Source organism: Erpetoichthys calabaricus, chromosome 1 (genome assembly GCF_900747795.2).
Source record: "Erpetoichthys calabaricus chromosome 1, fErpCal1.3, whole genome shotgun sequence".
NCBI lineage: Eukaryota > Metazoa > Chordata > Cladistia > Polypteriformes > Polypteridae > Erpetoichthys > Erpetoichthys calabaricus.
Window position 1 is genome coordinate 321,439,037 of NC_041394.2, and position 18,290 is coordinate 321,457,326.

An 18,290-nucleotide genomic window follows, 5' to 3' on the forward strand; every position below is an offset into this window, starting at 1 on the left:
TTTTAAAGCCTATTTCAGGCTTGTAGGTATTTAACATCATTTCCCAATATAAAATGTGCAGGTACAGAGGAAGTGAGGATGTCCTAGCATAACAGGCAGGCAGTTTCAAGCACTTGTTTTCTTTTCCCTTACATTTCCTCCCTTTTGTTTTATCAGAACATCTAATCAAAGTTTTTAACTAAGTTTTCAACATCATCATAAAGTTACCACACTAATCCTAAGTCTAAGTTCAAAAATAATTGCATTAAGTATAGTTCAATCTTCTTGACATAAAGGCAACCACAATAGGAATCACAAATTGCTGTCATGAGCAAGTCCTGTTACAATCTAGAAATATAACTGTGGTCAATGCCAGAGAACAGTGGTGGGATGTCTAGAGTCATAGCCTAGTTTGGAATTGGCTTTATCTGGAGTTTGGATCTTTGTCACCCTTTCTTCTATTATTATTATTTTTGTAATGTTTACTTTCCTATTCATGGGGTGCTTTTTTGGATAGTCTTTGTTCAAAATCAACTATTGACAATGTAATGGGGTCAGCTTGTCACAGCAACTTCAAAAAGTGCAGGTAAAATACACATTCAAGTTCAAATTCATTGTCAAATGTAAATTTCTTTAATGCGTGGACGGCTAGTATGCAACTTATTGAATCTTTCTTTAGGCAGCACGGTGGCGCAGTGGGTAGCGCTGTTGCCTCGCAGTTAGGGGACCTGGGTCCTCCCTGCGTGGAGTTTGCATGTTCTCCCCGTGTCTGCATGAGTTTCCTCCGGGCACTCCGGTTTCCTCCCACGGTCCAAAGACATGCTGGTTAGGTGGATTGGCGATTCTAAATTGGCCCGTGGGTGTGTTTGTGTGTGTCCCGTGGTGGGTTGGCACCCTGATTGGTTCCTGCCTTGTTGGCTGGGATTGGCTCCAGCAGACCCCCGTGACCCTGTGTTCGGATTCAGCGGGTTGGAAAATGGATGGATGAATCTCTCTTTAATAACAGACAATTGGATATTAAATTCCAGAATTCTGCAAAGTATCATAAATGTTCTTATTTTCCTCTGGAGCTTGAACTATTGGCCCTGGATCATGTCACCATTATCACTAGTATGACCTCTTACTCTTCCATGGTGCCTTATGTGCAGTACTCAAGTAATCTGTACCTGTATATACTATACATTTTACAAAACTTTACCCAGACACATTTAAATTTGTATGACTTTCATTGAACTCCCTCTGGTGGATTTCAGACCACATTAGCTGCTCAGTTGTGTACTTAACTTGCATCCATTTACATTGTTGACTAGCTTATTTTGAAGAAACAGCTGGCACCAGCTTCATCATTTTAAATACTTTGATTAGGTCCCCTCTGAAAAGACTCATTTACTTGCATCTCATATCACATCAGGTTGCATCGGGATTATTATTATCTTAAATCAGATTATCTTATCATGCAATTAGAGAAATGAACAAGGAGGGAAATTGTGTATTGGATCTGATACTCGTGATAATCATTTCAATAAAGTTATTTACAATTAATGTACCTAATGATTAAACTTTTTCAGTATGCAGAAGCAATTTGCTCTTATGTTTGCAAACTTTGGAGACCATTGTGCCTGAGTGTCATTTGGCTTCTGTTTGATTTTTTAATTATGGAGGTTGGATAGCTTCTAATATTTTATATTTTAAAGGTGACTTTGCCTTTTGTTGACTTTGAATAATTTCAATAATTTCTCATAGTTTCATGATACTATAGTGACTTTCCCAAAAACAATAAATTTTTACAGACTAACAAGCATCTTTACAATGTAAATACATAAGGGTGTACTGTGTAGATGGCTGGAGAACTGATTAAAACATGGGAAACACAGGAAGCTGAGGGTTATAGTGTAAGGAACCTTGTCAGAATTGGGTGAAGTTAAGAATGGTATCCCATAGGGGTAAGGGCTAGGGCCACTGCTGTTTTTCATATAAATAAAACATTTCAATAAAAATATAAATAACAAGATGGTGAAGTTTGCAGATGATACCAAGATAGGTGGATTAGCAGATAATCTAGAATTCATTGAATTATTATGGACAAATCTAGGCAGCATATAGTCTTGAGCAGATTTGTGGGAGATGAAATTTAAAATAAGTAAATGTAAAGTATTACATGTAGGAAGCAAAAATCTTAGGTTTGAATATGCAATGGGAGATCTGAAAATTGAAAGTACACCTTATGAGAAGGATTTAGGAGTTGTAGTGGACTGTACACTTTCAACTGGCAGACAATGTTCAGAAGCCATTAAGGAGGCTAACAAAATGTTAGGTTATATAACACGATATGTAGAGTACAAGATCAAGGAGGTTATGCTCAAGCATTTTAATGCAATGGTTAAATCTCAGCTGGAGTACTGTGTGCAGTTTACATCTCCAGGCCACAAAAAAGACTTAGCAGCGCAGGAAAGAGTCCAAGGAAGAGTGACTAGGCTGGGAAGGGTTTAGTTATAAGGGTTGATTTATAAAGAAAGATTAAATGAGCTGAGCCATTTAAGATTAAGCAAAAGATGATTAAGAGGCTGCGGTGGGTTGTCACCCTGCCCAGGATTGGTTCCCTGCCTTGTGCCCTGTGTTGGCTGGGATTGGCTCCAGCAGACCCCCGTGACCCTGTGTTCGGATTCAGCGGGTTGGACAATGGATGGATGGATGGATGATTAAGAGGAGACATAATAGAAATGTTCAAAATTATGAAAGGAATTAGTCCAGTGGATCGAGACGGTTACTTTATAATGAGTTCATCAAGAACACAGGGACACAGCTGGAAACTTGTTAACGGTAAATTTCGCCCAAACATTAGGATGTTTTTCTTTACACAAAGAACGATAGACACTTGGAATAAGCTACCAAGTAGTGTGGTAGACTGTAGACCTCTAGGGACCTTCAAAACTCAACTTGATGTTATGTTGGAAGAATTAAATGGATATGACTGGTGAGCTTTGTTGGTTTGAATAGCTTGTTCTTGTCAAACTTCTTCGACGTGCAAATAATGTACTGTACATACTACTTTTTAATGGATTAGTATAATGTAGTTCTTTGCCAAACTCTGCTCTAAAGATATTTAGCAAAAAGCATCATAAATTGTTTGAAAACAACTATCAACTAGGGCAAAGCATTTAAATAAGCACAAGATTGGTAATCTATTGATTTTTTTTTATTTGATATACTTTATTATTGTCTTTTTGCCTGACCTTTAGAGGTAAGGATGCATGGTCAACCATTGTACAGCGCACCTGGAGCAATATTCAGGTTAAGGGCCTAGCTCAAGGGTGCAATGGAGCAGGATCCCTTCTGACTTTAGCAGGTTTTGAACTGGCAACCTTACAGTATTTTCTATTAAAAATGCAAAAGAAATGATGGACCTATGCCGTAAAGGAAAATGAAAACCACACATTTCTAAAGACAAGCTTGTTCTTCATTTGGATGACAACAGGGTGTGGCAGCCTTTCCAATAGTAAAAAGAAACCAAAGTGGAATGACAGAATAAGTGCCTGCACATCATTATGTAACTCTCACTCTCTTTCCAGACACACCTGCATGGCCTTGAGTCAATTTGAAAATTGTTTGTTCATACATTTAATTTAAATATATTCTTTTTTTCTCAATTCTTAAATGAAGATGAGTAAATATGTATTAGAAAATTCCCACACTACTTAGGGCTGTGCATGATGTGTTTATTTCTCAAATATATAGGGAATAACTCAAGTACAATGAAATGAAAACAAAGAATTTAATTAGTAACCACTGAGAATAATCCGAATAATTACATAAAAACAGTAGTGATATGACCTGCATACTCTACACATTAGCCTGGTATACATTTCTGATGACACAATTTAACATTTCCAAACTCCATCCCTTCTTACTTATTTTCATTGGGCAGGAACATACTTTTTCCATCAATAATTCACACCAACATACAACTTTAGCGCAATAATGGGTTTTAGTAAACACTCGTAAATAAACGGTTAATCTTTTTTTTTTTTTTTCTTTATTTCGCCTTATACAATTTCTTGTGTTAGGAATTTGGTAGTTTTCGCATACCCCTTGGGGTCAGAGCGCAGGGTCAGCCATTGTACAGCGCCCCTGGGGCAATTACAGGTTAAGGGCCTTGCTCAAGGGCCCAGCAGAGCAGTGGCCTTTTGGCAGTGACGGGGATTCGAACCGGCAACTTTCAGGATACCAGCGCAGATCCTTAGCCTCAGAGCCACCACTCTACCCCTGAGAATGAGTCTGCAATGTTCTTTTGAGAAAATCACCCTTGACTTACAGAACTCTCTTCACTGTTTCTCATTATGGTGGTTGTTCAATTAATCTCTCCATATAATTTTGTTCTTTTGAAAATTCTGGTTGCATTACTCTTCAGTCCCTGCTGTAATCAAACAGAGTAATGAACCTCTGGTGTTAGTGGCTAAGGTTTGGGGTCAACTGTTAAAGACCTAAATTGTCATGTGCTAAGGGTTCAAAGGGTTATGACACCTCTGTACATAAAACTTATTTAAAGGGTCACTTTAATCATAATGCATTCAGAAAGTGAACAGAACTTCAGTTTATTTGAGTTTGTTCATCTTATTTGTTGTACAGACTACAGTTTCTGCAAAGAAGGCATTGGTGACCTTTTTCCATAGAGTTTATACAGTCCGACACCTTGGCCACTCTTCATGTTTATCATCTACACTGTACATGCAGAAATTCAGAAATAAGAACAATCAAGAGTTTAGTCATTCAGAAATCAAAGCAGATCACTCTAAAATGATCTGAAAAGATAAAAAAAACAATAAATATTTCATTATTTCCATGCTATAGGGTGTGTAATTTTGTTTTCCTTTTAACTTATTCATTACTGCTTTAAAGCTCTCTCCTGACAGACATTTCTTTTCTCCTTGTACTGTGGATCGCAACATTAGCCCTGGAAAGTGGCGTAATTTATCCAGTAAATGCTCCGTCTGCTCGGCCAGTTTCTTATTATTTTACATCAAATGTTTATGTACTGAAAGTCTGCTGATTGAATGTATTCCTGGTGGAGCTTCGAGCTGAATTATGCATTCTGAGCAGTTCCTTCTCAGAAGAATACTAATAAGACATAAGTCAGTGAGCTTGTCAAACTGAAACTTCCTTCAAGGACTTTTGTGGACTGAAGTCTTAAATTATGAAGTTGAAGCTTACCTTTTACTGAAACACAAGCAAAAATGTGGGATTTTTTCATATTCTTGCATAATATGATTACATCAATCAATCTAGCGTTTGTTGCTTACTAGTTTACAAGTCAAACATGATGCAGTATGCACTGCTGGTTACTTGGGTATTATATGTTATTGCTATGGTCAGCTTGGTGATCTCAACTTATTTATGCAATTCCAGGTACTGTATTTTAGGTTGTTAGGAACTACCTTTGCTATTTCATGTTTTCACCATCTTGAAAACAATTTTGTTATGTAATAATACTCATTGTTTAAGACACTATACACAGTACATGTGAACATTAACAGTTTTAAATGTTCAGTATCAGACATTTCCAGATTTCAGAAAATGTAAGTGGTCCCTGGCAGCATATATTAGGATGCTTTACATAGCATTGTTACAGTTAGGAAGTAAAGTGGCACAGTGAGAGGCACTGCCACAGATACAACATCCGTGGGTATGAATCCCATGCATGGCCGTCGTCTATGTATGTAGACTTTACACACTCTCCGAATATCTGCATGGGTTGTTTTAACTAGGATCTCCTCCCACATCCCCAAATATATGCACATTAGGTCGATTGGTGATTCCTGATTGGACTCTGTGCAAGTGACTGGCCCTACAATGGACCCACACCTTCCCAGACTTGTATCATGTCTTGCACTTATATTGTCAGGATAACCCTCCTGATTTAAATTACGTGGGTTTGAGAAAGTATCTATATACACTATATTGTCAAAAGTATTGGGACACCCCTCCAAATCATTGAATTCAGGTGTTCCAATCATTTCCATGGCCACAGGTATATAACATCAAGTACCTAGGCATGCAGACGGCTGCTACAAACATTTTTGAAAGAATGGGTCGCTCTCAGGAGCACATTGAATTCAAGCGTGGTACCATGATAGGGTGTCACCTATGCAATAAGTCCATTCATGAAATTTCCTCGCAACTAAATATTCCATGGCCAACTGCTAGTGGTGTTATAACAAAGTGGAAGCAACGGAGAACAACAGCAACTTAGTCACAAAGTGGTAGGCCACGCAAAATCATAGAGCGGGGACAGCGCATGCTAAAGCACACAGTGTGCAGAATTCACCAACTTTCTGCAGAGTCATTAGCTACAGACCTCCAAAAGTTCAAAAACAGTGTGCAGAGAGAGAGCTTCATGGAGTGGGTTTCCATGGCCGAGCAGTTGCATCCAAGCCATATATCAGTAAGTGCAATGTAAAGTGTCAGATGCAGTGGTGTAAAGCACACCGCCACTGGACTCTTGGATTATGTTGTGATTCATTATTTAATTTGGAAGTACTGACAACAGTGCTGAAAGACCGCCTTTGGCCATTATATTGTGAGGTTGAGGAACAGATCCCTCAGTTGTTCATTATCTTTTAAGGAGTGTTGTTTTCATTGTAAGTATTGGTGTCTGGCTCTGGATTTATTTGTTAATATTATTGTTATTTTTTATTGCTCCTGATTTCTGGATTGTAGACTTGGACTTGTGGTTTGCTTTTTAAGACATACCTTTTTGCCATTTTTAATCTGCTTTGGCTAAATTAAAATAACTTCTTTATTAATTAAGATTCTTTGTTGAGGTTGTCTCTCTAGCTGGAGGTTTATGGTTTTCTTTCCCTAAAGAGTAATTTTTTTCATATGTATTTTTGACATTTAAATAAATTTTTAAGTTTTGAAGCCAAATCTAGTTTCTTTGGGTCAATGTAGGCCAAAACCCACCTGTGGAGTTTGGGCTTAGGCTTTCTGGGTTGAAGCCTATATCTGGAAGGCTTAATCCTGCGTTATGGCTCTTTTTTTTCAAGGCCTTGCACAATTTTGTTATTTTTGTGCCCTCATAAAATAACACTAGCAATCCTTGACACTTAATTGTCATCTTATTTTTGTGCATACTTACTAGCCAATTTTCCCCCAGAGGACAAATAAAGTTCTATCTATCTATCTATCTATCTATCTATCTATCTATCTATCTATCTATCTATCTATCTATCTATCTATCTATCTATCTATCTATCTATCTATCTATCTATCTATCTATCTATCTATCTATCTATCTATCTATCTATCTATCTATCTATCTATCTCAGAGAGCACCTATCTGATATAAACATAGACTTTAAATTGGTTTTATATTCCAACAGGAAATTATTATTGCCTTAATACTTAAAATAATTCAGTAACAGAATTGTCTGTGCTTATATTGAATTGCAAACATTTGTTGCTGCAGTGGCATATACTAAACATAATGCTTTTATTTAAACAATCTTCATTATTTATTTTCTCACAAGGTCCATACAGACTAGATCTTGTAAAAAAAAAAAACTTATTTGTATTCTAATAAATTGACATGATCTTTTACTTCAAAACCTTAGCATTACATACACTTGCCTGGCTCCTGTTGTGGCAATGTTTAAAAAGGGGCTCTCATAGTGTGGTCTTATTTAAACATATGTTACACTTCAGTAGATTAAAATCAAATAAATCATGGTGAAGCTCAGTGAGTAAAAACTCTTGTCACATATTTTTCAAAAATCTCTACGTGCTGGAGAAAGTCCCACAATAAAGAAAGCTAACAAATGTTATCCACATTACATTAAAAGGGTGATCGGGCTGAACCAAATAACTGTAGGCCAGGAAGTTTAACGTCCTTCACAGGTAAATTAATGGAAACAATTTTTAAAAGAACTAATATGTTCAAATTCTATGAGGAACCAGTAAAAGCATACAATCAGAGAAATGTATACGATTTTATTTATGTGTTTAACTGCTTCAGTACTACAATAAAAACAGCTGGAGAAGGCATACTGTAGCACTGCCAGGCTTTCTTGGCTCTCTCAGCCTCAAAAAGAGCGACTAGATAGATAGATAGATAGATAGATAGATAGATAGATAGATAGATAGATAGATAGATAGATAGATAGATAGATAGATAGATAGATAGATAGATAGATAGATAGATAGATAGATAGATAGATAGATAGATAGATAGATAGATAGATAGATAGATAGATAGATAGATAGATAGATAGATACTTTATTAATCCCAAGAGGAAATTCACATTTAATAGGCTGATATCAGACTAGGCTGATTCTAGGACTGAGAGAACATTAGAACATTCTAGAGGAGAACATGCCATTCAGCCCAACAAAGCTTGCCAGTCCCATCCACTTAATTATTCTTAAACAACATCAGTTTGAGTTTTGAATGTCCCTAAAGTCCTACTGTCTACCACACTGCTTGGCAGCTTAATCCAATTGTCTATGGTTCTCTGTATAAAGAAAACCTTCCTAATGTTTGTGTGAAATTTACCCTTAACAAGTTTCCAACCGTGTCCCTGTGTTCTTGATGAACTCATTTTAAAGTAACAGTCTTGATCCACTGGACTAATTCCCTTTATAATTTTAAACACTTCAGTCATGTCTCCTCTTAATCTTCTTCTGCTTAAACTGAAAAGGCTCTGCTCTTTTAATATTTCTTCATAATTCATCCCCTGTAGCCCTGGAATCAGCCCAGTCGCTCTTCTCTGGACCTTTTCTCGTGCTGTTATGTCCTTTTTGTAGCTTGGAGACCAAAACTGCAGACAGTACTCCAGATAAGGCCTCACCAGTGCATTATAAAGGTTGAGCATAACTTCCTTGGACTTGTACTCCACACATCAGTGCACTATATACTCTGACATTCTGTTAGCCTTCTTAATGGCTTCTGAACACTGTCTGGAAGTTGATAGCATTGAGTCCACTACAACTCCTAAGTCCTTCTCATAAGAGGTATAAGCTATAAGGAGAGATTTAAGGAGCTGAACCTTTTTAGTTTAAACAAATGGAGATTCATGATTGAAGTGTTTAAAATTATAAAGGGAACTGTGAGGATGCGGGTTTTGCTCATACTCCCATCATCTGTCCGGGAGCACTTGAACCCATCACCGTCGGTAATGTTACCAATGAGCTTAGCAGGGAGGCAACAACATAGCAAGGGGATGGTGAAAAAGTGTAAAGTGCTTATTAAAACACTCAACAAAACAAGGTGTTCAAATTAATCAAGTGCAGTGTCTTAAAAAACAGTCTTCATGAAATAAATAATCCAATAAAACCAGAAATGAAAAGTGGAGGTTAAAAAAAAAACAATAGAAAAACAATCCTTAAAAACGAGGTTAAAACAACACTGAAAATGTCGTTTAAAATACAATTCAGAGCCCGGTGCTTCTTTTACCTGGCGTCTCTCCTGCTTCACCCATCTGGGCCACACAGCAGGCGAGATGCTCTCTCTGCAGCTGACCTTCACCCTGCTCGATCGGTCTGGAGGCCTCCCGATCCCTGGTTTCGGTCGCACACTCATCCCAGACTCGAGACTTGGTATCCTTGATGACCAGGACGCTCACATCAAGGACTTCACACCAAGCCTCCCGACTCCCGCTGCCTTCCCGGCCTTAAGCAGCCAGTCGTCCTTCACTGGTCACTCCCGCTACACGATCACTCAGCGTGAGTGACTACTACTACAACTCCCGGGTGACGGCCCAACACCCAGGGTTCCCGTACAGCTGCATGCGAGCCTGCACTCGCTCGCTCGCTCTCCCGCACCGGCTCTCTCTCTCTCCCCTGCTTCATGCTCTCCAGCAACCTCCGTCTTTCTTTCTCTCTCTTTTTTTCTTTTTCATTTTCTCCTCTAGCCGACTCACACTTCTATATATCGAGAGGGCATAGCAGCTGTGGCAAATTAGCAGCCCCAGGAACAATCACAGGTGCGGGCAGTCTCTCACCTGTGTACTTAGGTGAGAAACGCCCACATCGCAAATCGCCCTGAGAACTGCTGCAGCCATACAACCACCATGCCCCCTCGCTAAGCCGTGAGCTATACCTCAGGAACTAGTGCAGTGGATGGCAATTGTTACTTTACAATGAGTTTTTCAATAAGAATACAGGAACATAGATCAAATCTTGTTAAGGGTAGATGTCACACAAACCTTACAATATTTTTCTTCATACAGAGAACCACTGACACATGGAATAGTTACCAACCAGTATGGCAGAAAGTGGGAATGTCAAAATTTAACTTGATGTTATTTTTGAGAAATTAAGTAATTTGATTGACATGCTTGCTGGGCTGAATGGACATTTGTTATGAAAGCTGTTCTAATGTTCTACAAAAGGAGTTATTTACTTACTCACATGATCTGTTCCCTTACTGTACATTGGTAAAACTTTGTTCAATACCGCATAGCTGAACATAAATGTGGTATCAAACACATATCCAGTAGCCTGATATTTTGTCCAACATACTTTTGTAAAAATTAAAACATCCCTCTGTCTGGGCAGTGACTAAAACAGAGAAGTCCTTTATGTTTACACTCTCGACACCTGTAATCGGTGGTCTTTGACAGTTGCTTTCATTTATTCTATGAGGTTTCCAAGCTGTTGCCACACTGTTCAGTTTTTTCATTTCTTTCTTTTTGCTGTTTAACATGTGTTTTGCTCTTCTACTTCATTTTGTGGATTATGTTTGCCACTTAATTATTTTAATTTTTATCATGGTAATGCTATTGGATCATACTCAAAGCAATTGCATTTGTATGTGTAGGTATTCTGATTTGAAGTCTCGTACCATTTATATTTTTTACCACACTTCTGAATCAATTTAATTGTAGAACTATACTTACGTTTCTCTTTTTTACTTCAGAATTCTAGGAAATAATACAGAGTGGTGGCTCCGAAAGCAGCCATTAAATTTTCTTTTTCTTTTCACTTTTCATGTTTACTTCCAGTAATTAAATAATTCAGAACAGTCTACACTTTCTAGTTTTCTTTGTGCAGGAAATATTAGTAAACCTTTTCTTTGCAGATATTCTTAAGAAATCTAACAATCTGACAAAGAAAATGATTAGGGAGAAAATGAGTTCAAAGAAGCAGCTGGAAATAACACAATGTATTCCCTCTTGACTTTAGGCCGCATAGCTTTTCCTTCTCTTCAATGGAGTTTACTTTAATGCTTTGATGCTCATCCTCTGATATGCAGCCTGGAAATCCATGTAAGATTTAAGATGCAGCTTCACAAATAAGAAATACATTTATTAAAACCTGATTTGTCTGAATATGTACTCTGATCAGAAGGAAGGCATTGCTGGGCTGAAAAAAAAAAACCTGCAGTATTTTACCAGGGATGAAAAATGGCACAGATTGAAAAATAATATGGAGAAGCGAAATGAACAATACAAAATCATCCATCCATCCATCCATTTTCCAACCCGCTGAATCCGAACACAGGGTCACGGGGGTCTGCTGGAGCCAATCCCAGCCAACACAGGGCACAAGGCAGGGAACCAATCCCGGGCAGGGTGCCAACCCACCGCAGGACACACACACACACACCAAGCACACACTAGGGCCAATTTAGAATCGCCAATCCACCTAACCTGCATGTCTTTGGACTGTGGGAGGAAACCGGAGTGCCCGGAGGAAACCCACGCAGACACGGGGAGAACATGCAAACTCCACGCAGGGAGGACCCGGGAAGCGAACCCAGGTCCCCAGATCTCCCAACTGCGAGGCAGCAGCACTACCCACTGCGCCACCGTGTACAAAATCATGGTCAAAATAATTATCTAAGTCATAATTACTGAAGGACACTAACCCCAATATGCGATTCCAAAAACATAGTCAACGGAGCATGCAAAATGTTCCTACGCTATTCAACCAAAAGCACTCCACTAAATCTATCAAAAGTCTTTTTGTTTGTTGTCCAGAATCTTGAAAAACTAAGAAGTGTACAACACTGACCTTTATACTGACAAAATGCATTGTGATTTCCAAATGTCAAATGACAGCAGACACGGCTAGCAACAGTACACAAACCCTGACCAAAATGGCATCATCCACAAAAATGGTGGCACACCTGATATGAAATAATTATAAGAGCACCAAATGATTTTGCCACAACAAAAAAATATAAATAATTGGATTCCTCAGAGCTTAAGACTCCTATTGGGAACAAAATTAAGAAAATACATGCATCAAAACCAAAGAAAAATTAAAAACTATACACAATCATTAACACAAAGGATGAAAATGGATTTAATTTCATAATAAACTCTTCTCCTGTATTGAATTATTTAATTAATAGCCCCTGGATAATTGTCTGCTAGCAATTCCATGGAAATTGCCAGTGACAGATACACATAAAAGAGGGGTAATGGAAACACTTTGTTCACTTAAGTTAAGGTGCATTTTACTATCTTTTCTACAAAAATATTTTGTTTATCGCAGAGTAATTGTTTTAGTATTGTTAGAGAAATGAGCTGGAAGTGACCTCTCAGCTGAATCAACTTTAGGAGATGGTACTGGGGCCTCATGTATAAACGGCACGTACGCACAGAAATGTTGCGTCACGAACGTTTCTACGCTCAGATCGTGATTTATAAAACCTAAACTTGGCGTAAAGCCACGCACATTTCCACGGCACCTCATACCCTGGCGTACGCAATCTCTCTGCTCAGTTTTGCAGACTGGCGGCACCCAGCGTCAAAGCAGTGCTGCTGTTCCTGTGTGGTCACCCTTTCTTTCTTAGATCCACATTCCTGACGCGACTTTATAAATACACTGAAACTAACTGCATATTGTTTATTAGTGTAATGCATCTGATTGTAATTAACCTGCAGCAATATAATGGTCCAGGGAATAGCCATAGTATTCCAAATACCATAACTGCTTTAGCGTTGTTACTCTCACTGCATCTTCTTCTTCTTTCAGCTGCTCCCGTTAAGGGTTGCCACAATGGATCATCTTTTTCCATATTACTCTCACTGCACCACTCGGAGTATTTATATCACTGTATCTGAGTGGGGAATCACAGCAGCAGCTGATTGGAAAGAGAATTATCGGTATACAGCATGAAGCAGACGCTGCCTCAACCACGGCAAAACGCTTCAGAGACTTTCCTGTACGGACTTCGCAGTTTAGAAAAAGTTTCATCCCAAGACTATAAACGCACTCAATCAGTCTATCAAGTGCTCCTTGTAGAACTGTTTGTACTTATAAGTACAATTACCTCACTGTAAACTTGCACTACAGTTATAATATTGCACAACCTGCGCCACTTTATAAAGCGCGTATTTACATATGATGACGATATCATTTTTAAGATGAAATGCAGCAAAATATCCATCCATCCATTTTCCAACCTGCTGAATCAGAACACAGGGTCACGGGGGTCTGCTGGAGCCAATCTCAGCCAACACAGGGCACAAGGCAGGAACCAATCCTGGGCAGGGTGCCAACCCACCACAGGCAGCAAAATATGTTGATTATATTATACAGATAAAACTTTAACTTCATTTAAATAATCTGTATTGTTAATAATTAAACATGTGAGGACACGGTGCCGCAGCGCTAGCTAGTTCAGGGATTGTTCCTGCATTGCACTGTATTCTTGCTGGTGCTGACGCGACACTGGAAGAATAGACGGATACAATAATTTAACATGTACTACGAAGATATTTCAATGTTTCTTGAACGTTTTGAAGAATCGGCGTTCTAAGCTTACAGATGGCTTCACGTCTATTACAGAGCTGATTGTGTGGCAATTGGGTATTTGGAGAAAGAAAAGTAAGGACACGAATTGGAGGTTAGTACGTTTGAAAGAGACAGTACTTCTGTAATAAATTATTTCATCGAAGGTTGCTCATGGCGCAGCAAGCCTCTTGCGTGAGACATGAACAAGCACTGCGCTACCGTGTTCCCATGTTTAATAACATGCTTTCATTCCTATCATCATGAAAAAGATATCACGTATACATTTCAGTATTTTAATTATTCAGAGAGCTGTAATATCACAAATGTAATGGATTATGTGTCCTGTCGGAGAAAGAGTAAGCCCGTTTAAGAATCAGGTAGTGATTCACACACATAGAGCACATAGAAGATGAAATACAGAACAAAGCATTTAACGTGCTACTTTAGTTACAATGGGATTTGAGAAACTAGTAAATTAAACGATTTTAAGATGAAGTTTATGATGTTCTACTTTAATGGCAAAATAAACTATGTGATTAAAGTGGAAATTTTGAGATTAAAGTTGACATTTCATGCTTTTTTCCCACTGTGTGCCTATTTTTTTTTTGTCTGTACCCTAATAAGCTTTCATATGACACTCAGACGGTGGGCTACAACTTGCCTTTTCACGGCGACTTTGATATGTGATTTCTTTTTTATTTCGGGCACTGTGCGACTTTGTGAACTTGAGCTTTCAAGTTTCTCCGACACTCTGTCACTCGATCAACTTCCTTTTGTTGATTATACCACTGTTTAAACCAACAAATAGCAAGTTTTTCCTTTGCCTCCACTTGGTATTCGCTGAAATTCTTATATTTTCCCCCGTGCTTTTCCCATTGTCTTTTCACAGAAGGCTATTTATATTGATTTGCATATTCAAAGAGGCGTAATTCTGGGAGGAGTTGGGGCGGGACAGAAGGCGCATGCACGTGCGTTACTTTTCACGCTGATCGGGATTTATGTAGCGGAAGAACGTGGAAGTTTGCGTACGTACAGATTCCTGCATCTGGATTTTTCTGTGCGTACGCACATTCCCGCTTTTGTGCTTACGCCATGTTATAGTGTGAGTTCTACGCACGGCGTTATACATGAGGCCCCTGGAGATTGCTGGACTTTCTTGGACGCCCTGAAGTCTTCTTCACAACATTTGAACCTCTCTCTTTGAAGTTCTATTCTAACTCAATCAGCATGACAGAGTGATCTCCAGCCTTGTCCTCATCAACACTCTCACTTGTGTTAACGAAAGGATCATTGAAATGATGTCAGCAGGTCCTTTTGTGGCAGGGCTAAATGCAGTGGAAATGAGTTTTTTGGGATTAAGTTCATTTTCACGGCAAAGAGGGACTTTGCAATTAATTGCAGTTCATCTGATCACTCTTCATAACATTCTGGAGTATATGCAAATTGCCATCATAAAAACTGAGGCAGCTAACTTTATGAAAATGAATATTTGTGTCAATCTCAAACTTTTGGCCATGACTGTACACTACCAACCTTTTGGCACTTTTACATCATTCTGTTTCAGAGGGGACAGCACAATGTTTGGGATAGTATTCACCTAGAACTTACCTCTATCAGAACTGGAGAACTTAGTGAAGCTGAAGCTGATTTATCATCTTGAATTTAGAGTCAGATGACTTAATAAAGCCAATGTGCTCAAAGAGATTTCATATAATGCATAAATAATTGTATGAGATGGTATAGTAGGTGTGAGCAAACACAATTCTCTCTTTCAAGATGGCAGTAAGATGCTCAGGTTGTAGAGTACAATAACTTGCAATGCATTGGTAAGGACAGACGGCTCAGAAGTAGTCCAAAACACATAGATCTTTCATTGTGAATCCTGAAAATGGGATGAAGAGACTAAGACATGAAAGTAATTAATAGACCTACCCCCTGGTGTTATTTAAGAGTTGTTCAGACGGAAATGAACTCAAAAATAGGCTGTCGGCTTAAAGTTAAGACAGAAAGGACAACAGCTCCCTAGTTGGGAAAAAGGAAGGTGTAAACAATGAGATGGACGAAATAAAGTGGGAAGGTGAGAAAAATGTGGGAGCAGGTGGGGAAGTGATCTCAGAATATGTGAAGGTAAGCTCAGTGAAGCTTTTAGGTGTTTATCACTTGACTATGTGTGTGTTTTCTCCCACTGTTGCACTTTACTGGTGGGAAACAATTGATTTATTTTCTGGTTGCTCTCCTCTGTGCAACTTCAAGTGCTGCTGTCTTTATGTAGCTTTTTTTGTGGTGCTTATAAAACAATTGTTGCATTTCTCGTTCTGGCAGAGTGAATGGGTGGGCGTTATCCTGTACGAAAATGGCACTAAGAAGGCCAGCTTGATAAAGTTATACTAATTGATGACATGATTGCCAAAGAGTTAAACCACACCTTATACGCAGCAGAGATGACAGGATCTTGTAGATGTTGGTATCCAGTCGATGTGCTTCCATTGATCCTTTATGTATGTGAATCAAGTCATAATCAGGCGTAATAATTTAACATTAATTTTAAGCTTGGTTGAGCCCTATACAACTCCAGGTGCACTTGATATGAAATTACTAGAAACTAAGTCATATATCTACAAGTTTCTGATCCAGGGCATCACCAACAATTCCAGAGAATAAGTGCTAATATAAAATCTGCAGTGGGATTATTGCATGATTTGCTGATCTGTCTGTGATGTTGTTTGACTGGTCTTCTCATATACATCTGAAGTAAAGTGAGATCATGATCCATCTGTGACATTCATATCACCAGCATGTCTTTTTATCATAAAAGAAAATCTTGAGACAAGACAAGACTATTACCAAGAGATTTTTTTAAGTACCGCGAGATGAGACTATTGCCAAGAGATTTTTTACAAGTCTCGTCCTCCTCTAAACCATTTCTGGTTAACGGCCCATGGTCCTCTCACCTCTCATTCGTGTGAATGCTTTTATCAAACACAGTTCCTGCACTCTTATAAAGTTTTACGATTTGGCAAATTGGTTAAATGCGTATCAATAGACTATGCTGAAACAGCTGGTGGTGATGTTGCGGAACATGAAAACATCAACTTACAACATCCCGTAGAATATCTACAACCATTAACACCGTCCAGTCTTCCACCGGCTGAATTACTGTTGAAAGAAGGATATATCGTAATGTTATTGCATACTTTATTTATGAGTGATGGACTATGCAATAGGACAAGATTAGTTGTATTCAAAATTGGTCAAACAATGCTGACATGTAAAATTTTAACAGGCGACAAAAAAAGGTAATGTAGTTCCGCAGATAACATTAGACACCAAAGGAGATCTTGATATGCCATTCACATTAAAACGTTTACAGTTTCCCATTAGAATAGCTTTTGCTATGACAATTAACAAATCACAGGGACAAACATTCAAAAAAGTCGGTTTATTTATTAGAGAGAAAGAAACGATATTCACTCATGGGCAGTTATACATTGCGTTGTCACGATGTAACTCCAAACACGGAATCAAAATTCAATGCGATATTGATGAAAAGTTAATTCCAAATATTGTTTTTACTGAAGTTTTACAGTAAAACTGTAAGTTTAAAAAGTATTTGTGTGTTAATTTCAAAGCCAAACAGAACGAAAATGTATAACACAACAAATACACTAATGCAACATGAAACATAATTTTCTTTCAATTTATTACGTTTTACTATTTTTTACTATGGTTAATTACTCACTGTAATGTAAAATAGTTAGGTCTATTATGCATATGTAACAATTCCCATGAAAATAACAATCTGTTTAAATTGTACATCCACTTCCCCATACCCGGGCGGCAGAGCTGCGAAGTGGCTAGCGCGTAGCGCCTGCCCGGGGATTGGCGAGCGAAATGAGCAGAGGGCAGAGCCCCCTAGTTTTGCTATATGTTGGACAGAACATTCATGGAGACAAGTAATTCAACCTGCATTCAACCGTAATGCCACATTCCTAGATCAAGAAGAGCAGAACATGTCGGATTGTTGCCCTTTTATAATGAATTCAATACATTCAAGACATAACAAATGTGCAAAACTAAGTAATGTGATACTTGGTTATGCCGAATTTTAAATAATAGTAATGATGTAAATATATTTTTCTTTTTAATATCAGTGAGTACATGTTTATAAGGTCCCTATGGGGTTAAGACTAGTAATGATGAGGCACATATGACTACAGAATTTTTTTAAGACATTCTTTGAATTTCTAGATCAGTGAAAAGTGTGGGAAACCCTTAGAGTCAGAAAATCACAAAATTTCACATTCAACTGTGACCACAGGAAACAGAAAATGTAACAGACAGTAGGCAGGGCCTACATTTACTCCTGAGATCTGTGTGTTTCCTGAATGACATATACGATTAAAGCACAGCAGGAAATGATAAGTAGCCTGAACAAAGTGGTGAAGGTTCAAAACCCAATACTGTATGCACATGTCAATTGTCAATTTATTTATATAGCACATTTAAAACAAACATAGTAATGCTGTTGCCAAAGTGCTTTACAAAAATAGAACAAATTAACATAAAACCCATCC

General features: G+C 38.3%; 1 protein-coding gene across 5 annotated transcripts in view; it reads left to right on the forward strand.

Annotated features, from left to right (window-relative positions):
* The window catches only part of kcnc2 (potassium voltage-gated channel, Shaw-related subfamily, member 2), a 316,011-nt gene that overhangs the window by 219,605 nt on the left and 78,116 nt on the right, over positions 1–18,290 (forward strand). The window lies entirely within an intron of this gene.